Source organism: Armigeres subalbatus, chromosome 1, assembly GCF_024139115.2.
Source record: "Armigeres subalbatus isolate Guangzhou_Male chromosome 1, GZ_Asu_2, whole genome shotgun sequence".
NCBI lineage: Eukaryota > Metazoa > Arthropoda > Insecta > Diptera > Culicidae > Armigeres > Armigeres subalbatus.
Genome location: NC_085139.1, coordinates 85,515,945 through 85,542,091, shown reverse-complemented (window position 1 = coordinate 85,542,091; position 26,147 = coordinate 85,515,945). Strand labels below are relative to the sequence as shown.

Sequence of the window (26,147 nt, the reverse complement as noted above, 5' to 3'; positions counted from 1 at the left end):
TATTATTGTCGCCGTTGTAGCTCCACGACGGGGACGTTGCTATCGTTGGCTTGCCGGACGATGCTGTTCGCGACGAGATGATGCGGCACCGCAGGCGGCCTGATGAGCGGACGACGCCTACGCACGTGCTCCACGGACGGAGATGGCGACGCTTGCCATGTGCTTACGGGTTGGTGGAGAAGGTGACGCTTACCTACGGCTCATCTAACACGATGCCGGTCTCTTACACCGCGGTCGCGGTGCGCGCTCTGTTGCGGTTCCTCCTTCTACGCTATGGTATTACTTCATGCGCCGACGGCGCCTCGCCAACGAGATGTGGACTTTGCTTTGCTGCTGCTGCTGCGCTCTCGGTCGTCACCGACAGCGGGAAAACGTTTGCTGTTGCTGCTGACTTGCCTTCGCCCTGCCTGGGCGCGAAATTGACGGTCGCGGCCCCTTCCGGCAAAGTGGACCGCCGGGAAACTTCGAAGCTGCAGAGTGGGGTCAGGAATGGTCACTGGTAAACGGGTGAGGTGACGGGCTTTCAGCACACCGGCCACGATTCTGAAGATTAAACGTGTTCGCCACGCTGTTACAAGCACATTCAAAGCACATTTAAAAGCACGTGATTTACCTGATTGTCGCTCCACACTCGCACACTTTCCTCAACCAGCACAGTTTTTAGCTAAACTAGGAACTAGTTAACGACTGTCTTTGCTATAACTAGGAGAGAGGTTTAACTCGAATTAGTAAATTCAAAGAGGCTACCATGTCACTTGTCTACCTGTAAGATCACCTCACGACGCGAAACTAAATCGGACAACTCCTGCCTCTTCCACAATCCAGATCAAAGTGAACGAGTCACAGTCAAGAATCCTCAGATTAAATGTAAGATTGTCCTAATTCTTAGCCTTCGGTTTTGACCTCACGAAGTCCCTAGATCGCATTTCCCCCTCCTAACGATCGAAGTGCAGGAAGCAATTAATCCATTCGGATTACAGCCTACTTTGCCTGCCGATCTTTCCCGAAAATTATTAAAGAGGCTTTGTTGGGATTTTCCCCAGGTGGATGGTCACTACCCGACCCGTGACGTAATCACACGCGCTCGCCACATGGTAGGCACGTTGATCTAGAACGTTCTGGGCGTTCTGCGAGCGTGAGAGAATAAAAGAGCTTTTGAAACGCGGTGTACTGGAATGGAATTATTTCATAGCTTTATACTATTTACAGGAAAATATTAATTAAACTACTTTCTATAATTACATTAATTCAAATGGCTTTGTTATAAATATTTACACGACTGTAACGGACCGAATGGCCGTTACATCACTCCCTACTAAATTTACGAAAATTTGATTGGCGATGCTGTGTTAATAACAAAAGCCAATCAAATTTTCGTAGGCCAAAATTTTAACAGCGTGAGAATTTCAGAATTTCGGGGTCATATAGAATCATCGTTGAAATTAATCAACTCTATCTCTGTTTACAGCATGCAGCCTGCATAGCTACATCTGCCACTGACCATCAGCGACCATCGGTCTCCGGTCTCCAGCGAATTCATTCATATCATGCTACTAAAATTTAGAACTATATTGAATTATATTGAAGATTTGATTAAACGGAAGAAAAACTTTGGAAAGGATTTGAAACGGAAAAAAACTTTTGAAAAAAAATTTGAAATGGAAGAAAAAAAACCTTTGAGAAATCTATTGTACTATTGAATGTGTTGATGATGACCTGACTCATACTAAACTCATTCATAAACCTACACTCTCAAATTACAATCACCCCGGCTTCAACTTAGGGTAGTCGACTATACCCCAAGTAAGCCTTAAAATAAACCTGAACCGAAGTACATCTTTTAAACCAGGACAAATGCCGATACACGAAGATGCACTTACGAAAATCTCCACCTGTGTGGACGTTACTGTGAGTCTAGTTGGTAATCTCCAACCCCAGCTCGAAGCGAGAAAATGAGATCCAACCTTCCTCACGAAAATAAACCGATTCCTGTTGCAATTCGTTGCCACAGTAAAACAACTGCTATTACACTCATTGCAACACAAATCTTAAATAACCCCACGAGCATTTCCAAACGCCAGGACTATTGCCGACTAGGAAATCTCGAAGAAAAGATAATCTACGCAAACATACCTCTCATTAACACCGTGCCGAGCTTCGACACACTCTCTCTCAGATTCTACCGTCTTACCGGTCTCTCATTCATTTCGCGTCAACAACAACGTAGGAAGGTACAAGTGAAAGCTAATAGCAGATTGCGATCGTTAGGCCACAATCCCGTGAATTTCGTGAATTCACGATCAAAATTAGGCTGAGTGGTACGAGAATTGTGATCCTAACTATGGACTATTTGAGGAGAGTATAAGTGCAGTGTTTTTTTTCCCTATCGATGTGATCTGGTATGTTTTTGTTTCTGTCGTTACAGTTACCAATATTATTCGGACAGCCGCCACCGTTCTGCAGATGACCAGCCGGATAGATGGAAGGACAGCAAACGCAAAACGGACTCGAAAACAAATACTGTTGAGCATGTGTGGTGTTGCGGACTGTGTACGGACTATTTTTGGATTTTGGATCTACCACGAAGGAATGGATTGATAATGAATGAGTATCTGGATAGGAAAAAAACGGTGTAAGGAGAAAAAAGGATTAAGGATAGAACGAAGAAAAATCTGAGAAACGTTGCGAATTCATGACCAACTAAATAATAAGGTGACTATGAATAAATCAATATTTACAAGCAAAATTTGAATATTTACATGTATTTTAGGTAAACTACGACACTACGTACTAATAAGGTAAAAGCAAATTAAACATAAAGTGCAAATATGTACGATTAAGAAGAATAAATATAAAATACGAAAACTAATCGAATAAAATTGTGGAAAATTCAAATCTACGGAAGAAATTCAAACCAAATTCAATGTTTACTTGTAAACTAATTCTAATGTTGAATGATAAAATGTTTTGTACTATTAATCTACTATTTACAGGAATTTACAAACTCGTCAAATCGAGTTTCTCGTTTGATCGTCTCTATTGTGAATGAGTCTTATGACAAGTTTAGCCCTTCAAGGTGTTTTTGTGAAAACTTTGTTGATTCATAGTCACTTATTTAAGTTGTTCATAGCTGTGTAAATTATTTGAATTTGTTTAGGCTCAGAATCGGTACCCTCAGCTTCGGTTCCATTCGTAAATTTCCCCTAGGCGAGTCCGTCGAAACTGTCCGTAAGCTTTATGACCATGTAGGTGTTTTTACACAGTGTGTTTATGGTTACTCTTGCGAGTTACATAGCTTGTTAATTCATTTGAGTTAATGGGCTATCTGCCCATGCATTCGCTTTAATTTATTAGCGAAGAAAACACCGATTCGTTTCCCAGACAGATCTTCTAGTTCGTAAGTGTTCGATCCCAAGATTTTGCGCACTTTCGCTGGCTCGTATTTAGGAGCCAACTTTTTACAAAAGCCCTTCCCTTTATCCGACTGATCAAAGGTCTGCTTTAAAACTGTTTCGCCGACCTTGTAGGCGGGACACTGCGCGTTCGACCTAAGGTTATAACTTTTTGCATGCTTTGCATATGCAGTTTTAAGATTCAGCTTGATCTCCTCGAACAATTTCTTTCGCTTGACTTCAGTTTGCTGTTCATTCTCGATCGGAGGTACATGGTTGTCGCGGATTCTGGAATACTCCCTACCATCGGAGACTTTTTGTCGACCGAATACAACGAAATATGGCGTGTACTTGGTTGATTCATGAACAGACGTTCTGATAGCATCCGCTATCTGTTGGATATCATCTGCCCAATGGTTGTGAGACTTTTTCAGTGTTGCGCGTATCGCTGTCACAATCACCCGGTTTACTCTTTCAGTATTGTTCACCTGCGGGTGATACGCAGGCGTTAACCAGTGAGAAACGTGATTATCGTCAAGCAGTTTTTTGAACTCTTTGGAAATAAACTGAGAGCCATTGTCCGTCAAGATTATTTCGGGAACTCCGAATAAACGGAAGATCATGTTCTCCACGAAATCAACTAGCGAGTGAGCTTTGGCTTCTCGAAAAGGCTGGATAAGGACAAATTTACTAAATACGTCCGTGGCGACTAGCAAACATGTGTTTCGGTTTTTCCCGGACGGTGGCAATGGACCTACGTAGTCCAGTGTGATGAACTGCCACGGGTATTCAACGGGTTTTTGGGACCCCATGGGTGGTGTAGTGTTTATATTCCCCGCTTTGCTGGTCTGACACGTGAGACATTCTTTACAAAACTTACGGATCTCTATATTCATTCTTGGCCAGTAAAACCGTTGTTTCAACGACGCTAGGGTCTTTTCATAGCCAAAATGCGCTTTTTCGTGTGCCTGGCGAATGATATCTGCACGTTCTGGTTTTGGAGGAAGGCGTTTCCATTCGAAGCGTGGATCGCAGGTACGATTTCCCGTTTTGACTAATCGAAATAGTCCCCCATCGATAATCCGGTAGTCCTTGTACTTGTTAGGCTTAGCTTGGATACGTTCCATGTGTTCCTCTTGCTCGGCATCAGGTTGGGATACTGACAAGGTATCCACTTCTATCGACCTTGATAAACAGTCAGCTGTGATGTTGGCTTTCCCCTTGCGATATTCCAACACGAAATCGTAGGCCTGGATTCGGAGTGCCCACCTGAGAAGTTTTGCATTCCCCGTATCGGAACCTACATTAAAAAGCCATAGGAGACTTCTTGCATCGGTGATAACTCGAAATTTTGTACCCTCTACATAGTGTCGAAAGTGCTGTATTGCGGAGAGTACCCCTAAGCATTCTTTCTCGACCGCTGCGTACCTCCGTTGGGTGCGGTTCAGCTTTTTGCTGAAGTAACTGATCACTCGCGTTACCCCATCCTGCTCCTGAACGAGGGCAGCTCCAATCGCTCGATCGGATGCGTCCGACTCTATGGTAAACGGCTTCGAAAAATCGGGGTTTCCAAGTATTGGCGCTGATGTTAGGACTGACTTCAGTTCCCTGAACGCCGTCTCCGCTTCTTTTGTCCAAATAACTTTCTTGTGCTCCTTTGAAAGCAAATCGGTAATCGGAGATGTAATTCCGCTGTAATTCTTTATGAATTTGTGGTAAAAACCTGCAAGTCCCATCAGGCGGCGGATATCTTCCTGAGTCTTTGGTTGGGTGTAGTCCAGTATTGGCTGAATGCGAGCAGAATCAATGGCTACTCCGTTTTCACTCAGCAGATAGCCCAGATACACTACCTGCTTACGACAAAATCTCGACTTCTCCAAGGAAATTGTTAGCCCTGCTTTCTTAAGCCTTTCTGCGACGATACGTAAGAGTCTAAGGTGTTCTTTGAATGTTCTGGATGCGATGACAATGTCATCCAGATACACGAACACAAATGGTTCTAGATCAAACCCCAGAGCTTTATCCATAAGCCGGGCCATTGAGAAGGGAGCATTCGTGAGCCCAAACGGCAGTACTTTAAACCGGAATACTCCTTCATTGGTTCGAAAAGCGGTAAAGTTGCGACACTCCTCTTTCAGAGGGATCTGAAAGTATGCGTCTTTAAGATCAATCACCGAAAAGAACTTTGCCTTACCCAATCGGCGGAATATGTCCTGCATATTCCGCATTGCAAGTGTCCTTTATTGTGACTTTGTTGATCTTGCGAGAGTCTAAGCAGACTCTTACCTTCCCGTTTTTCTTCATCACTGGCACCAGCGGGTTGGTCCACTCGCTGTAACATTCCTCTATTGCATCCAACCGTTTGAATCTCTGTACCTCCTCATTTATTGCTTGTTGAACGTAAGGCGAGCATTTATACATCGGCGGGTTACGGGGTGTAGCTCCTTCCTGGAGAACGATTTCATGGGTTATCAGATGCGTTCTGCCCAGCTTTCCATCTGATGTCAGTTCAAACTCCTTAATTACTTCGGTCAGCTGTGTCCGCTCCGTTTCTGATAGTTCGTGTTCGGTTTCGATTGCATCAGGATCCGGGACAGACTCTACCGGTCCTTCGTAAACTGGAATGTCCAGGTTTTCGTCGTATTCGGCTACTTCTGGAGACAGTGGATCCCCAGACGGTTCAATGGTGAAACACATTGATGAGTTGCCACTAACCTCTACTGTTTCCACTTCTTCTGGTCCTCTGCCCACGTCAATCATCGGTTTTATTCCAAAGCTTTCCCAAAAGTCTACTCCTAATATTAAATGTCGCGAAATCTCTGGCACTACGAGAGTAGGTACCACCTTTGTCAACTTTTTGTACGTGAATGGAACATTTACGTACCCTAAGCAGTTGTATACGGACCCATCAGCTGTTGAAACCCTGATGGACGCCGGCTGAATTTTGAAATTATATTTTTCAATCACTTCCAGGGAGTTCAGGATGCTAATTCCTGCTCCCGAATCCAACAAAGCTTCGAGTTCTGATTCGAAGACCTTCACTTTAATATGGGGACATTTGGTCCTCTGAACTTTGATATGATAAATTTGAGAAAATGGATCGTAACTTGTTACATTTTTGGGGAGTTTACTAACGACCGGGTGTGACGAATTCCCCTTATCGCCCCCCTCTACTCGTTTCCCTGGTTTGTGGCTTGCACATTCGTTGTTCTGGAGCAGCGCTCACAACTCCGAATTGTTCTGCCCAAGTTCCCACATCCGTAACAGAATACTATCTTGGGTCGAGGACATTGTCTCCAACCATGGCCCTGGCCTTGACAATTCCAACAACTCACTGGTGTTGGCGTACTTTGTGCTGGTCTTGTTTGCTGTTCCGATGTCTGCCTGGTCGCTTGAGAAAAATTCCGATTGGATCGAGTGTTGATTGCGTTGACGGAATGGTCACTTTCGTAGTCACTACCCTCCGGTTCGACGTGGTTTATTGGCCGGCGTTGAAAACTTGATGTCCCTTCTGAATTATGGAATTGCAGCTGTGGATCAGCGGCATCTATTCTGTAATTTAACCTTGTCAACTGTTGAAGGTTCTCGACCTCAACAATCGATATCTTAGATCTATAGTGCTGTCGCATATTGTCCCATATTACCTCAAATTTTCTTCGGTTTGAAAGCGGTTTAGACAGTAAGCGATTCATCTTCTCAATCTCCGTCACAAAAGCAATGAACGGTTCTCCTCGCTGTTGCTTCCGTTCTTGTATTTTCGTTCTAATTCCCTGGTCTTTATTGGGATTTCCAAATCGGTACGTTATGGAAGTCTCGAATTCTTCCCACGTATTCAAGTCATCCACGAAGGTGAAAAACCAATCTGAAGCACCTCCTTCCAACAACATATGAACGTCTCTCAGTAAGATCATTTTGCTAACACCTTCTCGCTCAGCAAGCTTCTTTGCTTTGTAAAGAAAACTCTCCACTGTCATCGCTGATCTTGGTTCACCGTTGAACCTCAACTTCCACTTTTCCACTCGTCCTTGGCCTGCATATCGTCCACCAGGAAGCCTTATCGCTTGTCCTGCGTAGTTGTTCCAATCGTTGTAATTGGAATAATCTGAGAAATGGTCACCCATCTGAGGAATTCTGTTTCGCCAACCCGGCGGATTCCTGTTCGGTCCGTCATCGCTATCGTCATCGTCAATACTTCCGTGGTGTGTCATCACATGGCTGTTACCGTGCTCCGGTCTTTTCGCATGCACCGGCGCACCTCTTTGTGGCGTCTCTCGTTGTTGACCTACTCTATCTCTGCTCGGAACATCTTCCATTCTCCTCTGGCTTTCGCTCTGCGCTAGTCTGGCTGTTAAGTTCGCTATCATTGTCCTCATTTCTTCCCACTCGCTTCGCGGCACCGTAATAAGTGTCGCCGGCTCCTCAGTGGTCTTCGGTGTAATTTTTGGAATTTTTGGGATAACTCCTTTTGGATGTGCTAGAGTATCCAATCCGCGACTATTACTATCCTCATTCTGGTCCATTGATAAAGGAGAATGTCCAGGAAGCTGCAAACTGAGCGATGGAGAATTTCTCGACCCTTGTCCTCCACTCGCTTGTTCTCCGTTCCCTTGAATAATGGTATTTATTTTTGACACTAACGGCGATTGCGGCGGTCCGAATTGAAATTTCGACATCACTTTTTCGATCACTTGCACTAACTCCCGTTTCTTTCTTTTCTTCCTCCCGTTCACTTGAATCCACTTCACTCTATACCAATAATGTAGAACACGCGACTCGTATTTTGACTCCACTCTTTTTCTAATGCTTTCTCCAAATTTAGTACTCTTCCTTCAATGTGAGAGTATTCTTCGAAAATATTGTAAGGTGAACGATAAATGTGTCCATCTTTTTGATCATTTTTAAATAAATTTCTCAAATGTCTTTGCTTCGCATTCAAATCAAGCTTAAAAGTATCTTCCGATTGATTGCGAATTTGCAATTCAAAATCTAACTCCTCCAAGTTTAAGTCCTCCGCACGAGGGAATACACGACTCATGTTGTTTTATAAAAATTCAAATTCAAATCAAAATATATCAAATGAAGGGAATGTAGAAAGTAATGGTAGATATAAAAAGTAATATAGAAAATAATTCAACTAATATTATAAGAGTATTATACGCGAAAAAGAAAAAAAATGTAATGATGTGTGCAAAGAAAAAAAAAAAAAAAACTAAGTCTAAATAACGCAAAAAAAATCAAAATTATGAATGAAAAAAGCCTTGTATTGTTGGGCGCCAGATATAACCGTACGATCCGTCCGCGCCTTCCGAAAGGATTAGCGGATGGTTTAAGCGCCACTCCTAATGGAGACCATCCACCTGTTTTAGGGTTGCCCGGCCTAAGACCTTTCAGGGGAAAGGGTTATTGTTTTCCAATAATGGAAGGAAAGCGCGAAGATCGGCAGGCTACAGGTATTCCAAATAAAAATTACTCCCCCTTCAAAACACAGATCGATCGTTAATCGAAAGAAAGACAACCTAGTCGAAAGCAGAATATCCGCTTACAGTCGTTATCATCATCGGTTGGCTTTCAACTGCCGATCAGATCTGAAAAAATGGAGAGTGTCCGTTGGTTGGATTCAGGGCCAACCTCCCCAGTAAAACAATCAAAGAAAATGCTACAAAATAACGAAACCGGGTGACATGGAAACCTCCTCTACATTACCTCTTCTCGTTCCTGCGAACTAAACAAGTCGGATTGTCGGTGGTACCCTATTGCTATTTATTCAAGCTCATCAACAATATACATATTCGCAGTTCAATTCAATTATTTATTTCGTAGGCCTACAATCTATCCATTCAAAAACTCTCTCTCTCTCTCTTCACTTCTTCTGTTCGCTTCTATTCTTTCGTAATCTTATTATCTCCTATCACGTGCTTTTGTGCGGTGTGGGCATTCACTTTCAGGGATCGGCTAATAGAAAAATAGCCTCTCACCGCCACGCATCACCAACCAAAATTGGGAGCAGGCAAAACCAAACGATTCTTCACCAAGCTTGGGAAATTTACTTTCGCATGCGTTTACTTACGGACCATTCGTATTATTGTCGCCGTTGTAGCTCCACGACGGGGACGTTGCTATCGTTGGCTTGCCGGACGATGCTGTTCGCGACGAGATGATGCGGCACCGCAGGCGGCCTGATGAGCGGACGACGCCTACGCACGTGCTCCACGGACGGAGATGGCGACGCTTGCCATGTGCTTACGGGTTGGTGGAGAAGGTGACGCTTACCTACGGCTCATCTAACACGATGCCGGTCTCTTACACCGCGGTCGCGGTGCGCGCTCTGTTGCGGTTCCTCCTTCTACGCTATGGTATTACTTCATGCGCCGACGGCGCCCTCGCCAACGAGATGTGGACTTTGCTTTGCTGCTGCTGCTGCGCTCTCGGTCGTCACCGACAGCGGGAAAACGTTTGCTGTTGCTGCTGACTTGCCTTCGCCCTGCCTGGGCGCGAAATTGACAGTCGCGGCCCTTCCGGCAAAGTGGACCGCCAGGAAACTTCGAAGCTGCAGAGTGGGGTCAGGAATGGTCACTGGTAAACGGGTGAGGTGACGGGCTTTCAGCACACCGGCCACGATTCTGAAGATTAAACGTGTTCGCCACGCTGTTACAAGCACATTCAAAGCACATTTAAAAGCACGTGATTTACCTGATTGTCGCTCCACACTCGCACACTTTCCTCAACCAGCACAGTTTTTAGCTAAACTAGGAACTAGTTAACGACTGTCTTTGCTATAACTAGGAGAGAGGTTTAACTCGAATTAGTAAATTCAAAGAGGCTACCATGTCACTTGTCTACCTGTAAGATCACCTCACGACGCGAAACTAAATCGGACAACTCCTGCCTCTTCCACAATCCAGATCAAAGTGAACGAGTCACAGTCAAGAATCCTCAGATTAAATGTAAGATTGTCCTAATTCTTAGCCTTCGGTTTTGACCTCACGAAGTCCCTAGATCGCATTTCCCCCTCCTAACGATCGAAGTGCAGGAAGCAATTAATCCATTCGGATTACAGCCTACTTTGCCTGCCGATCTTTCCCGAAAATTATTATAGAGGCTTTGTTGGGATTTTCCCCAGGTGGATGGTCACTACCCGACCCGTGACGTAATCACACGCGCTCGCCACATGGTAGGCACGTTGATCTAGAACGTTCTGGGCGTTCTGCGAGCGTGAGAGAATAAAAGAGCTTTTGAAACGCGGTGTACTGGAATGGAATTATTTCATAGCTTTATACTATTTACAGGAAAATATTAATTAAACTACTTTCTATAATTACATTAATTCAAATGGCTTTGTTATAAATATTTACACGACTGTAACGGACCGAATGGCCGTTACACACTTTGTCTACAATCCGAATACACGAATCAGCACTATCCGTTTCGCCGGGAAACTATGTTCAGACATTATCTGCCACCGCTCATTTCTTTTCACTGAATCGTGCACTGCTTTGACATCAATGAACAGATGATTATTCTAATAGTTGTACTCCCGGAATGTATCACGGACCATTCGCAGGCTAAACATTAGATCAATTGTTGATCGGTCCTCACGAAAAACTCCTCAAGGGTGATCCCTCCGTATTAAGCACACTCTAATATGTGCCCTTTTTCAAAAGATCGTGCATATGAGGCCACCCAACCAACGGTTTTTTATCCTCCCATATTTCTTAAAATCATGTTGTGGATCGAGAGACTGCATGGAGACTGGCGATTGGTGGCTCAAGAACGAGTGACCTGGAATACGAGATAACATTCGAGATAACTACCACTGTAGGTAGTTAGGTAGGAGGATCGATAAATGCAGCTGTTCATTTCCAAATTTGATCAACTCAACCGAGATCTCGTCCTTTCCAGGAGTTTTACTGTTTCCAGCTCATTTAGAGCTTTCTCAACCTCATCCAGCGTTGGTGGTTCCACAGCTCGACTGTTGCCGCCTATGTCCATCCGACTTCCTAATACTGTTTTGACTCAAATTCAGAACATATTCCGAACACTGGCTTTTAAATGACAATTTTGGCTTTATTCGTGTAATTTTATCCACAGGATTTTGAATTCGTTTGTAATCTTGATCCTCAGTATGACAAACCGATGAAAGTTTTAGTTTAAGGGCACTATAAGGCCAGTGTTTGGCATGTGAGTCATGGTCTGGATTTCAAATCGTTTTAAAAATCAGTGCTCCTCCAACTTGGCTACCAACATTCCCAAGTAACATTTCAAGTTTTATTCCGCTCTAGGAGTGGTTTTCAAGATCAATTTATAAGATCTAACAATAAAACCGAATACTACACGGCAACCTTCTGATGACCTCTATAAGAGTAAGATATTGCCAAGTGGCCCTCTCCAGATAACCACTATAAACCTATCATAAGAGCATTTAGAAACACTTTTTAACCCACCCGCAAAAAAGGGAATTTGGCTGCGGCAGCTTTCAAAATGTTGCTTTGAAAAAAGAGAAACAAAACTTTGTAGAAAAATAATAACAAAATGGATTGTTGATGGAAGTTATGATGATGACAACAAAATATTATTTTTTTCAGGTTGGTTTTTCCGATTCAGTACCATTGAAAGGAAGTGCGCTTCTAATTTTATGGGCAAAGCTGGTGAAAAAATAAGGTTGAACACCACGCGCCGGCAGTATAACGTAGTTCAGGGAAATAAATCGAAAATATTCATCCACTAAATCGATTAGTACTTTTGCCCAAATTAATCATAAATAAAATTATTTATCAGAAAAAGTATGATACGCGGTGAAAATGTCGTTAAATCATGAATTTCTGTGATATATTTCACTGACTGCGAAATGCTATTTCATTTTCAATATGGCCATCATGGAAATTGATCAGAAAATTTTCGCTTTTATTGAACACCGTCATAAACTCTTCGCAATGCAAACATTCTTATGGGGGTAATTCATTTGACCACATTATGACCAAAAATTGGAGCTTTATCCGAGCGTTGAGAATTAGATTTATTACGCTCTTTATCACAACCATAAATCTGTTGCTATGGTCAATAGGCATTTGACGTTTGAAGCTTTTTTTAGCAGATTTATGAGAGGTTTACCGATAGCAATAAGAGCGCCAATAAAACTGAGCAATTAGCTTGATGATTGCTGTCATAAGTCTGCAATAAGAATTAGATAAATCCAAGAAGCATAGAAATTGTTATTTGGGTTGTCTTGTCTGTCAGTAAAATACCCTATCGGTCATTGCACGTGGTGGTCAAAGGTGCAGTCTTATGCCAAGCACCATAGACAGTCGCGTAAAACCTCCTCATATCGTTTCTATCCATGTTATTCTGCGCTTCAGGTATCACCCTCTCTTCGTGCTCCCTTTTCCTTCTGCGGTGGATTAGTTTTTTTTCTGCCCTTGTTACACTGTAACGTTCTCTATTGCAACGGGTACGAGCCACTCATATTTGACTCCTGGTAGCATTTTTCTCGTTCGTCACTCACTGGCACCCCTCATCAAATCAACCATTTGGCGTTGCTGTGCAGTGCCTAATACTTATTTCTCTGTTGACATTGCCAGATCCATTGGTAACTCCTATATGCTTGTACAGCTCCCGGCGGTACTGTGCAGCGTCCTCTCAACTTCCAAGCGTTCGATATGGAAACGAATATTTCTATTATTTAGAGATATCGTTACTCTGGATAGTTGCGCCCGAATTTTTCGATCCGGGTCAATATTGGGTCCTCTGAAGGACCTTTCATCTAAAACGTCTAAAACATGCCGTTCGTCGATTAGCACGTGGTCTTTGTTGCCAGCAATTGCGGATATTCTCACATGTGAAATAGGCACTTTTTCCCCGAAGTAAAAATGTGCTAAAGGTGGTTGTGTTCGATAACAGCACTGTTCTAGGAAATTTTATGGTTGGAAATTTTATTTACATCCATGGGCTTAAAAGTATCGTTAGTCTATTGGCAAATGTCAGCAATTCCATGTAAAAAGAGTAGACTCAAAAAATACTCTCGAATTTGACCAAAATGTCACTAACACCTCTCTACTTCTAATCCCCTCAAATTATTGTGTTCAAAAATTTCAAACCAATGCATAGTGGCTAAAATTGTGTTTTATCACGTTTGATTAATAGTACCTTCATTATGCCATTTAACGTGATAATGTTTTCTTGACATTTTATCAGTATGAGTTGATGCGCTTCTTCAGCTCATTGATCAATCCCCTCGGTCGTACACTTATTACGTAATCAATTTTTCTGGGGTTTCTGAGCCACCACCCCTACTGTCATATTTTTTCATACAAACGATTTTTTCTTTGAATGGTGCGTAAGGAAACGCCATACCCCTCCAGCCCCATACAAGGTTTGTGTCTTCCCAAAAGTTGTAGCAAAACTTCCCCTGAAAAACTGTGTCGAAGACGCCAAGTCCGTAATTTCATTATTTTTGTTTTATGCCGACAATCTCTTAAAAATGTTTTTTTCATTAAATATTTTTTTATTAGAATTTCTACTTTTTTTTTGCATGTACCATGATATTTTCTTCTTTTTTTGCATGTTCTAGATAACATTAAAATACGCCATTTGATGACTGTTACGACTTAAAAACTTTAAAATTAAAAAAAAGTTATAACAGTTTTTTTTATGGATTTTCTAGGCATATTTGATATAACTGCAACTAGGCAAGGGGAAAATTTTGGAAGATAATCTCATACATATTTTAAAGTAAAAGTAATTGACTACAATTCCATACCTGAACTGTCGAGTTGTAAGCAAATGTTAGGTATGTTTAATCAAAAACCATTTCCTGCTGTTCAAAGCAGAAATCAATCTTCGGTATTTCGCCATTACTCTTGTAGAACTTCAAGTTGGCCTTAACATCGTGCCAGTTTTCTTCATTTTTTTTTATTTTGGTAACTATATTCATCTGACTGTTGTCTATATGAATTAAAATTTTAATCTATATACACGTGGATCTTTTCAATCTGGACATGAAACAATTAGAAGACACATCAAAATCGTGGAGTTCCTCGACAGCCGTAAATTTACGAATCATTGAAGTCATCGGCTCATGGTATCCAAAACCTGTTCGGTGAAACCTCGGTTGCAGTAGACAACCACTTCGTAGAATTCTTGGTGCAACTCGGATGTGCAATAATGATAACAGCCTAGAACAATCAATTTCTCCGTTCAAGAGCTTAGAAATGAAGACTGCTTGCTGCATTCTTCGGCGTTGATTCAGCGTATCTAGTTGAAGCAAGCCACAGCAATCAGAATATGGTGAAAGGTTGGATGGATCACGCCAGGGTAAATTTCGCAATGCTATCCTGATGAACTTACGTTGCACACTCTCCATTCTCAAACTTCATATTACCTGATAAGGCATCCAAACTAATACGGCATTTTCCAAAATTGGACGTACGAGAGAGCAATACAGAGCTTTCAAGCAATGGGGATCGGTGAAGTCTTTTGAGATTTTTGAGATGAACTCCAATTGACGATCGGCCTTAGAGATCACATTAGACCGATGCAAGTTAAATGTAAGCTTGTGATCGAGCAACACTCCCAAATCGCCGTTCTCTTCAAGGAAAAATCATCAATCGCATAATCATACAATACTGGCTTAGTGATTCGAAAGTAAGACATCACTATACACTTTGGAACGCTCACTGTCAGCTTATTTCTGGAACACCAATCGAAGAATATGTCCAGCAAAGTTTGCAGACGAATACAATCCTCGATGGTTTGAACAACGATGTACAATCAAGGAACAGCTTTCTTAGTGAAGGCGATAGGCAAAGGCGCGTGATCGGGCGGTGGCCGATCAATGAGAGAATGTGCAGGTTGAGGATCAAAGGCCGGTTCATCAACTTCAGCATAATCAACGCCCATAGCCCACACTCCGGAAGCACTGATGATGATAAGGACGCATTCTACGCGCAGCTGGAACGTGAGTACGACAGCTGCCCAAGCCACGAAGTAAAAATCATCATAGGAGATTTGAACGCTCAGGTTGGCCAAGGGGAGGAGTTTAGACCGACTATTGGAAAGTTCAGCGCTCACCGGCTGACGAACGAAAACGGCCTACGACTAATTGATTTCGTACACCTGGAGATCACCACTGCAGACAGAATCACAAATCGACCACGTCCTGATTGATGGACGGCACTTCTCCGACATTATCGACGTCAGGACATATCGCTAACATCGACTCTGACCACTATCTGGTGATGGTTAAGCTGCGCCCTGATGTCGCCACTGCATACGCGCAGCATCTCGAGGCAGCGTTGCCGGAAGAGGGTGAGCTCGATGGGGCCCCTCTTGAGGACTGCTGGAATACAGTTAAAGCAGCCATTAACGTCGCAGCGAGAACAACGTCGAGTATGTGGGACGATTTCGACGGAACGATTGGTTCAACGAAGAGTGCAGACAGATTCTGGAGGAGAAGGACGCAGCGCAGGCGGTCGCGCTGCAGCAAGGTACCCGGCAGAACGTGGAACGTTATAGACGGAAGCGGCGACAGCAGACCTGCCTTTTTCAGGAGAAGAAACGCCGCCTGGAAGAAGCGGAGTGCGAGGAGATGGAACAGCTGTGCCGTTCTCAAGATACACGCAAGTTCTACCAGAAGCTCAACGCATCCCGCAAAGGCTTCGTGCCGCGAACCGAAATGTGCCGGGATAAGGATGGGAGCATCTTGACGGACGAACGTGTGGTGATCGAAAGGTGGAAGCAGCACTACGAGGAACATTTGAATGGCGCTGAGAGTACAGGCAGTGAAAGTCAAGGAAGCGGAGGAGATGACCACGTCAGTTCAGCGGACGATGGAAGCCAATCAGTTCCCACCTTGAGGGAAGTTAAGGATGCCATTCACCAGCTAAAGACCAATAAAACAGATGGTAAGGATGTCATCGGAGCTGAGCTCATCAAGATGGGCTCATCAAGACTTGTCTGCACAAATTGATAGTCAGAATCTGGAAACTGAACAGCTACCGGAGGAGTAGAAGGAAGGTGTTATATGCCCCATCTACAAAAAAGACGAAAAGCTGGAGTGTGAGAACTTTCGAGCGATCATCATCCTTAATGCCGCCTACAAAGTGATATCCCAGATCATCTTCCGTCGTCTGTCACCATTAGTGAATGAGTTCGTGGGAAGTTATCAAGTCGGCTTCGTTGACGGCCGCTCGACAACGGATCAGATCTTTACTGTACGGCAAATCCTTAAAAAAATCCGTGAATACCAGGTCCCATCGCAACATCTGTTCGTTGATTTCAAGGCGGCATACGACAGTATAGACCGCGTAGAGCTATTGAAAATTATGGACAAGAACAGCTTCCCTGGGAAGCTTACCAGACTGATCAAAGCAACGGTGGATGGTGTGCAAAACTGTGTGAAGATTTCGGGCGAACACTCCACTTCGTTCGAATCGCGCCGGGGACTAAGACATGGTGATGAACTTTCGTGCCTGATGTTCAGCATTGCGCTAGAAGGTGTCATACGGAGAGCCGGGTGAAACAGCCGGGTTACGATTTTCAACAGATCCAGTCAATTTATTTGTTTGGCGGATGACATGGACATTGTCGGCCGAATATTTGCAAAGGTGGCAGAACTGTACATCCGCCTGAAACGTAAAGCAACAAAAATTGGACTGGTGGTGAATGCTTTGAAGATAAAGTACATGCTTGTGGGCGGAACCGAGCGCGACAGGGCCCGCCTGGGAAGCAGTGTTACGATAGACGGGGATACCTTCGAGGTGGTCGAGGAATTCGTCTACCTCGGATCCTTGCTAACAGCTGATAACAATGTTAGTCGTGAAATACGAAGGCGCATCATCTGTGGAAGTTGAGCTCGCCCAGCTCTACGGTGAATCCAGTATCCAGAAGGTAGCTAAAGCCGTAAGGGTACGATGGGCAGGGCATGTTGCAAGGGTGCCGGACAGCAACCCTGCAAAGATGGTGTTCGCTGCCGATCCGGCAGGTACGAGACGACGTGGAGCGCAGCGAGCGAGATGGGCAGACCAGGTGCAAAACGACTTGGCGCGCGTGGGGCGTATTCGAGGATGGAGAGATGCGACCTCGAACCGTTTGTTGTGGCATCAAATTGTTGATTCAGTGTTATTTGTTTAGATGTAGACTAAATAAAGACTAGTTGCCGTACATCTAACAGGGTTATACAAACGAAATTCCTTGCTACATTGAATCCAGGATAATCCTGGTTGGTTGTAGTCACCACACACAAGCACGCAGTCCTTCTCGGTACTCATGTTACATAGCTCATGAACTGTATCGATATGCTTGCTCATTACGTGTACATTAGAGTGATTCAAATTTTGACTTTTTCGCTCCCCTGTGCTTAACACATTGTTTTTGCTATTTTAATAGTTCTCCCAAACTTTCAGCTGATTTGGATGTAATTTGATTGTGCACGTGCCGTTTGAAGGTTATATGAAAATTACCACTTATGTAAAGGATCGTATCGTGAAGCAGCCCAGAATCTATTTGAATATATTTAACGTATCGCCATCATAGAATAGGTCCTAAGCTGAAAGTCAGTTGTTGTTGCGAAGCAATCTGACTTTTGTGAGCAAAATTATAAAGAAAACAGAAATGCTTATTATTGATATTGATGTTATTCTTTTACATGTTAAATTGAATTTCCCACAATTCAATATTTTCCTAATAACTTTTGTTGCCAGCATCAAATCTTTTAGCAACAACGACGATATTTTTCCTTGTTAAATTTCCTAAATTGCTAACGTATTCATACATTTTTAGAGCTTAATGGACAATGATGGCGAACGGTTTTCCACAAACGTTACTGTTTTCATAGTAATTTTCATATAAGCTTCAAACTGCTTGTGCTCAGTCAAATTACATCCAAATTAGCTAAAAATATAAGACGATTATTTAAATAGCAAATGCTATCATTTAAGCATAGGGGAGCCGAAAAGCCAAAACTTGAATTACTCTAGTGTACATCCTTGCTCTTATCGATAGAGGTGAAAATTGTACAGAGCAACAGTCGTTTGGAACCGAATACCACAGAGGCACAAACCTGCTCTAAAGCGTCGCCACTAGCGATGTCGATCCTCGAACTGACGAAACGGCGATAAGGCGAGGTTGTTTTGATCATGACTTCATGCAAATATGCCCTCACTGGTATGCAGAATATTATAAACCATTAATTTTTGCACACAAAGTTTAGTTCCAAGGAGTTGATGAAATAATGAACCATGCGTCTCCATATGCCTGTATGCTTATATGATGAACATGTTTCAAACTTGTAGGCGTAAATAGTAATATATCTCTAAAAGTAATGAAATTACGAACTTGGCGTCTTTGGCAAAGTTTTTCAGAAGAAGTATTGATACATATTGATACAACTTTTGTGAGGACGCAAACCTCGTATGTTGTTTTGGGGGGTCGATCATTGAGCTGAATACCTCCTAAGAAACGCATTAACTTAATGATTAAATATTTGGAAAACACCATGAGGCTAAATCGTATAATAAAAATAATTAGGTTGTTACGCTATAAAAAAAGATTTTCGCCACTGTGGGATGTGATAGTTATGAAAGGATGGTATATTCTACTTGGATGCCGAAACGAGCTTTTTCGCTCATTTCGAATTCTAGTAGTACCTGCCAGAACTAGTCAAATTGTAGGTATAGGATAGAAGATGGAAACGATATAACAAGCTCATTTCCAGTTCCAGAGATTGCAGGAAAATGTATGAAAAGATGGAAAGATACAAAGTATGAAGATTGGAACGGGCCTGGGATTGATTCCACGATCTCTTACGTATGAGGCAGAAGTAGTAGCCAGTCATATGACCACCAAGCCCGTTTATTGCAAATAAAATGTATTTTGTGTAAACAAATGTTTAATAGATTACACTGTCATAGTAATCAAATCATAGTATCGATTAAGAGAAATAAAACAGATAGCGCATTTGTATTTGACAAACGTATTTGTTATTCTAATATATCAGAACTCATATTCTACAAGTACGTATCGAAACTTCCATTTCGATATTTGGTGGTATCGATACTTTCATACCATACTACTTTGAAGTAAAAGTATCGATACCTTGCACAATGGGGAAAACATTGTCCATAACGCGAATAAATTCAATATCTCGGATTGGTACGGGCGGATTGCGCTGAAATTTTGACACAAATCTTAGAACTTTCTGGAGAATCGTGCAAAGGTGTTTAAGTTCACTGCATGAAGCTGCAAGATCTCGTTTTACCCTAATGCCCTTATTTGTTATGCTCTCCGGAAGACCGTGGCTTTTTGGGTAATAGTTAGAAAATAATAGAACGTGCAGCGAGATGAGCAAGTCGTGCGGTGGACAATACTCCACTCGTTTACTCCACTCGTTTACTCGGAAAATTATAGATCTAGGCTCGTAATGTGAGGTTATTAGTAAACAATTTGAGGAATATGAGAACGTAGGTTAAAATCGGCAAGATCTCGATTCCCAATATCGTGCAGTAGACAGAGCACACATAACACGATTTTTGGCATAATTTAAGGTAAAATGTGTTTTGTTAATTATTTGTAACTCCGAACTAGACGATTTACTTAGCAAATAAGGGGCATTGGGGTAGAACAAGATCGTGCAGCTTAACCACCTTTGCACGATTCCTCAGAAAGTTCTACGATTTGTGGCAAAATTTCAGCCCAATCCGCCATTCCGAACCATATTGAATTTATTCGCGTTACGGACCTTTTTCCCCGTTGTGCCTTGGTAGTACTGTTTCATCCCTACCACGGGGCTCCAGAAGATACTGCGAATTCACGCCCGGTCCGAATGTATTATGTGCAGAACGCTCATGAGACCAGTGGACCACTAAGGACATGAGACTTGGACCATGCTCGAGGAGGATTTGCAAGCACTTGGAGTATTGGTAAGACCTGCGCTTAGGTCCATTTTAGGTGGTGTGCAAGAGAACGGTGTATGGCGGCGAAGAATGAACCTCGAGCTCATGTTATGAAAACTCATATGTGAATATGTACGTTATGTGGAAGATATTGATTTGGAAAATGTATTGGAGGTAACCACTTTCCCTTCGATGGGACTCGAACCCATGACCCTACAGTACGCTAGACTGGTGCTTTAACCAACTAAGCTACGAAGGACCTCCGTCGGCCTTCGCAACCTAGCGGCTACTGAACGAGCTCGAGATTCCCAAATTGGACGCATAGTCAAATCACTCTCAAGCCAATACTTCCACATGTCGGAGGTCCTTCGTAGATTAGATGGTTAAAGCACCAGTCTAGCGTACTGTAGGGTCATGGGTTCGAGTCCCATCGAAGGGAAAGTGGTTACCTCCAATACATTTTCCAAATCAATATCTTCCACATAACGTACATATTCACATATGAGTTCTCATAGCATTGTAAATTAACGTCCAAGTCGGGTGGTTTAATCCACGGAAATAGGCAATTATCTTTGATTGAACTGACACGAGCTCATGTTTTAGGCTAGTAAAGTAGTGCACTGTTTGGTTCACGGTCAATCGCATTTACCAGAAACTCTCGATTACGATAAGGAAGTGTATCCTCTGATCATTTAAAAATTCGCGCGAAGAAACTCAGTGTACATTTGTAATGAAATTTTGGATTTGGGGAACATTACTATTCCAGAGTAATTTGTATGCATGTATTGAAAACGAAAAGGTGCCCATAAGCGAACCTTTTCCCCAACATTTTAATTCGGCTACTTCAATTCGTTTTACAGTTACAGGAAGCTTTATACGTGCATTTTTGACTATTCTTCCCAATACCAACAATCGGTATTTACATAGAGAACGGCAAAAAGTGTCACGAAGCAACGAGGAAAGCGATAGATGTAGGGCAGTTGGGTTGGTTTTTATGGCACGGCAGCGTCTGGTTGGAATCGGGAAGTAAAAATACACCGAGTGAGCTAGAGAAAGCGCACAGCACACCGGAAGAAAATTTAAATAATTGATCAGTGCGCTGTTTTTCCTTTGGTTGATGGGGGCACGGGGTGAAAATTTCTGTTCTACGAAATCGTCTTAGCGTACACATTTGTATATTAGGGTGGAGGCGTTTTCTGCAGCACAGCTGTTAGAAATACGCTACTGAACAGCAAAAGCATGTTGGAGATGGGTGTTTTCTATTCCTGGTCTAATTTAGATTATTTATAGTTTGACAGTTAGATATACATAAGTAGTAGAAATCATAAAGTCTATAAACATAATGAAAAACTATCTAACGTTATCATGCTGTTGACAGTTCAAGAGTCCTGATATTAAACTAAAAACATTCATGATTTTCCGCATACATGGAATTAAACGCAGAACTCAATAATCTATTTATTATAGCTATTTAAACCAATTACATATTTCATTTAACTCAATACAACCTGCAGTATGCAACTAAGTGCTATCAAATTGCAATCTCTTAAAAATCGAAATAGGATAAGCATGAGAACCTAAGAAGGAGAGTGGAACAGCCACTCATCTTCGTTAATCTTTTTGCTAGTAAAAACGTGGGCCATTTAGCCTTTCAATTTTTACTCTCGGTATAGTTAGATATTGAACGTATCCTGAGATATGAGATGATAAGATTTTTATTTATCTATTTTCAAGCAGTTTTAACTGTGCTGTGAATAGAACGTTTTAGAATGTTCAGCAACATTTATAGAAAACAGCCACAGTCTGATAAGCAGATCGAAACGCATCAAAATATTAATCATTTGATTTACCCTCTGCTTCACCCCTAATGTATGAGTACATGCCAACATTTGCTGGTTCTCACGATATGTCCTTTCCGCATTTCGTAGAGCTGATAGATAGATGAGGCATTTTGGTCAGCGGCTAAAGGCGAGTCCGACTAACACCGTGTCCAGTCCATCGATGAGGCAAACGATAGATAACCAGACAGCGGTGTTGACCATCCTACGTTGGCCCCATTAATGACGTCATAGTTCGGGTATTGATCGGAATCGGTCATGTGTTGAACTTTCTGTATGGGAGAGGATAGTTTAAAGTACGCTTGGAGGTCTTTCCAAATATAATGTCCAATAAAGAATTATTTCAACATGTAGAGAATAAGTGCTTCTATTCTAAATAAACTGAAGAAAATAAGCTGATTTATTATCCTGATTGTTTGTCTGAAAAAACGGCTAGAAGAATTTTGAATTAGGGTCGACTACTGATATTTCAACTGGTACTCAAGACCATACTCCCCTGCACAAAACAGCCGATGCAAGAAGGTTTTCGTTGTTGTGGTCAGGTGTTTGCTACCAGAGGGATATGGGAAAGTTTTACTTGTTTCTTGGAGTCGTCCATTGGTTGCTTCGGTCAGCCATAAAAAAGAACATGAATAAATTCTCTCATGTCGTAGCAAAAAATGCGCCAAAATGGTTTCAAACTATGTGTATAGAATGGTGTAAATTTCCCCCTCATGCATTATTGAGTTTGATTGGGTATGACCTTCACATTAGACTTGGTGTCATGGTTGATTTACGTCCTTCTAGATTTTGCTTCGATAAGGGAAAAAGTTTGGGTTTGCTCATAGCTGTTTGACTTTGTTTGATGTCAACAACAATAGCTACATATTATTAGTTTATGAATTTTTACCTGGAGTTAGGAAAGCTGCATGGACATTTTTTTATATAATCAAAATCCAACCCTAATCAAATCCAATAACTAATATTGAGTTAGCCTGTGGCATCAGTAGTAGTTCTCTGCATCAATTTTGATAGATCCATGACCGTTCGCCGGCAGCCATGCAAACTTAGTACGTTGTCAGCCATGCAAGGTTGGTCCGAAAATTGTCTTCTATGGAGTGATCTAGCGAGCTGTACTATGTACAAAATATAGCCCTTGTGGCGATCTCTGTTTCCCCGTTTCGTTTGACACCCTCCAAATCAATGTTGATTATCAAGCACGAAAGATCTTTGCTTTGTGTTATTAACCCATTCTGAGAAATTATTAGAAGTCAATGTCAACCGGAATCCGTGAATAGCCGATAGCCATGCGGTGTACCCAGCAGAATATGTGGCAAACAATGGTTACAGTTGATTCAGGAACATTTCTCGCCTAACTTTTTAAAAGGACCTAAGTAACATGTGTTTTTTTAAATTAATTTGAATATTTCAATCAACAGACCAATATGCAAGCTTTTGATTGCGGTACTCAAATTAATTAATGAAAAAATATGTTACCCAGGTCCTTTTGAAAAGTTAAGTGAGATTTCTTTGCGTCCTGTCCAGATACTAGATTGCAAATAAATGCATTCTCTTCTGATTTTTCTTACCTTTGCTTACCTTGGACTCGCACTGCCTAACCCTTAAATGCGCAATGTTGTTTTAAAACAACAAACCGAAAATACGTTCAATGTTAATAATTTCAATGGTTATTAACGTTAAAAATATTTCCGACGATTTCTAAAAAAATCGCCCTGCGCCTTTAAGGGCTAATTATGCAGTATTGGTGAACTTTGAACTGAAAGAGATGAATTGTGTCGATTGAGTCAAGTGCTGCCGCAATAATTCTTGCCATGTATCGAGCATTACTAGAGAAGCATGTGGATGACAGCGAAGGCCCTGCACAATCGCTCCAAGCATTCCCGAAAAACATACAGCGGATAATCCATCAGTTTTTAGTGGACCAGATGACCAGGCTATCTTAACTATTGAAGATCCCCGGCCAAAAAATCAACAATAGTTGAGTTGATTTGTCAGCCCTTGGATAACGCCGAAATCTCCGGAATCTTAGTCGTTTGAATGAACTAAAAGGAGGAATGTGGGAATATTAAGGATTTTTATGATCTAGGTACAAAATAAAAACTTTAAAATGTCTTTTGATATTCTGAGAAGTTTAGGCCAGTTCCAGAAACTAGAAAAAATATGCTCAGAAGATAGGCTCGTACAGCCACGAGGTCTAGATTGTAAATCTTTTCTTATTTCAAATATGTTAAAAAACAAAGATTTTGGGGCATTTGTTTCTATGCAATCGAGCGACTAGCATCATATTGGATGTGGTAGGTTGATAGGAGAAAAATCTCATTGACGATTTAATACGCTTTCAAAATATATAATGCATTTGGTGTCGCAGATTGGCCCAAGAAAAATCTGGCCACTTTAATATGCACTGTATGCTGAATCGGCAGTTTGTTCTGATACCATTAGCTTTTCTCTTCCTTCTTATTGTCAGGAGCCTGAAGTTGGAAATAAAGTATCTGTGATATCCAGGTTTTTTTTTTACTTATATCAGCCAACGAAGCCAACGAATACTACTGAAGCTTTTAGTCAGTCTTTCGTATAACGCATATCTGACATCTTCGTGGACTTGTCTAGCGTAACATTCCAAATGCTACTATTGCGATAACATATCCCTCCCTCCCTGTACGGAAAATGTTGATATGCCTTTCTTACTATATCTACTAGCTTGTATCTTATCGATCAATTGCAATGATCATGCGAATGAGCATGTTTACAAGGTTGAAGTGGCCATAAATAATTAAATTATAATAATCTCTCTCTAAAGCCCTCTCGAACCGACAACAAAAGAAAATATTTCAAACTACATACTTTGAAACAATCTGATGGGACCTTTGCTCGAAAACCATTCGGCCGAATGCCACTTGGCCGAATATACCATTTGGCCGAAAAGGACATTTGGCCGAACAGGGTGTTTGGTCGATCAGGTCATTTGGCCGAACAGGTCGTTTCGCCAAACAGGTCATTTGGCTGAATAGGTCATTTGACCGAACAGGTTATTTGGCCGAATAGGTCATTTGGCCGAATAGGTCGTTCGGCAGAATATGTCATTTGGCTAAATAGGTCATTTTACGTCTCACTTCTCAAACATCATTTCTCACTTCTCACTACTACTTTTCACAGTGAGAACAGATAAGTGAGAAATGAGGAGTGAGAAGTGAGAATTAAGACGTCTCATTTCTCACTTCTTACTTTTCACATTTCATTTCTCATTGAGAAAAGTGAGTAGTGTGAAATGGTAAAAAGGACAAAGTGAATAGTGAGATATCAGAAAATAGTAGTGCAAGGTGAGAAGTGAGACGTAGCATTTCACTGCAACTTCTTTATGACCAGATTCAGTCACAATTAAGTCGCAGCAGGCAAATTTGATTCGTTAATGCTGCTAGGGTTCTCACTTCTCACTTATAATTTTTCACTTCTTACTTCTTACTGTTGAAAAGTGCAAAGTGAGTAGTGAGACGCCTCACTTCGCACTATGCATTTTCACAGTAAGAAGTAAGAAATGATAAGAGATATCTCACTTTTCTCAAATCATTTTTCACTGTGAAAAGTTATTAGTGCGAAGGGAGAAAAGAGACGTTTCACTTCTTACTTCTTACTAATCATTTCTCACTTCTCATTTTTCACTTTTCCAAGTTAGAAGTGAGCTATGATTAGTGAGAAGTGAGAAGTGAGACATCTCACTTCTCAATAATTTTTTACTTTTCATTTCTCACTGTACAAAGTGAGTAGTGCGAAGTGAGAAGTGAGACGTCTCACTACTCACTTCGTACTTCTCACTATTCACAGTGACAAGTGAAAAATAATGAAAACGTAGTGAGAAAAGTAGATATCTCACTTCATAATTCGCACTACTCACTGTCACAGGGAGAAGTGAGAGATAAGAAATTCTCATTTCTTCTCATTGTGAAAGTGAGTAGTGCGTATTGAGAAGTTAAGCGTCTACTCACTTTTCACAGCGAGAAGTGAGAAGTGAGACGTCTGGCCCATTCCTGACTCTA

At 41.8% G+C, this 26,147-nt stretch overlaps 1 protein-coding gene and 1 long non-coding RNA gene across 3 annotated transcripts in view; one reads left to right on the top strand and one right to left on the bottom strand.

Annotated features, from left to right (window-relative positions):
* Window positions 1-26,147, top strand: part of LOC134227742 (prion-like-(Q/N-rich) domain-bearing protein 25) — a 118,618-nt gene that overhangs the window by 13,349 nt on the left and 79,122 nt on the right. The window lies entirely within an intron of this gene.
* LOC134218328 (uncharacterized) lies at window positions 9,975-10,448 on the bottom strand. Its single transcript, XR_009981319.1, has 3 exons — window positions 10,233-10,448; window positions 10,083-10,171; window positions 9,975-10,012 (listed from the first exon to the last, which is right to left on the bottom strand). It is a non-coding gene; the product is annotated as an uncharacterized LOC134218328 (long non-coding RNA).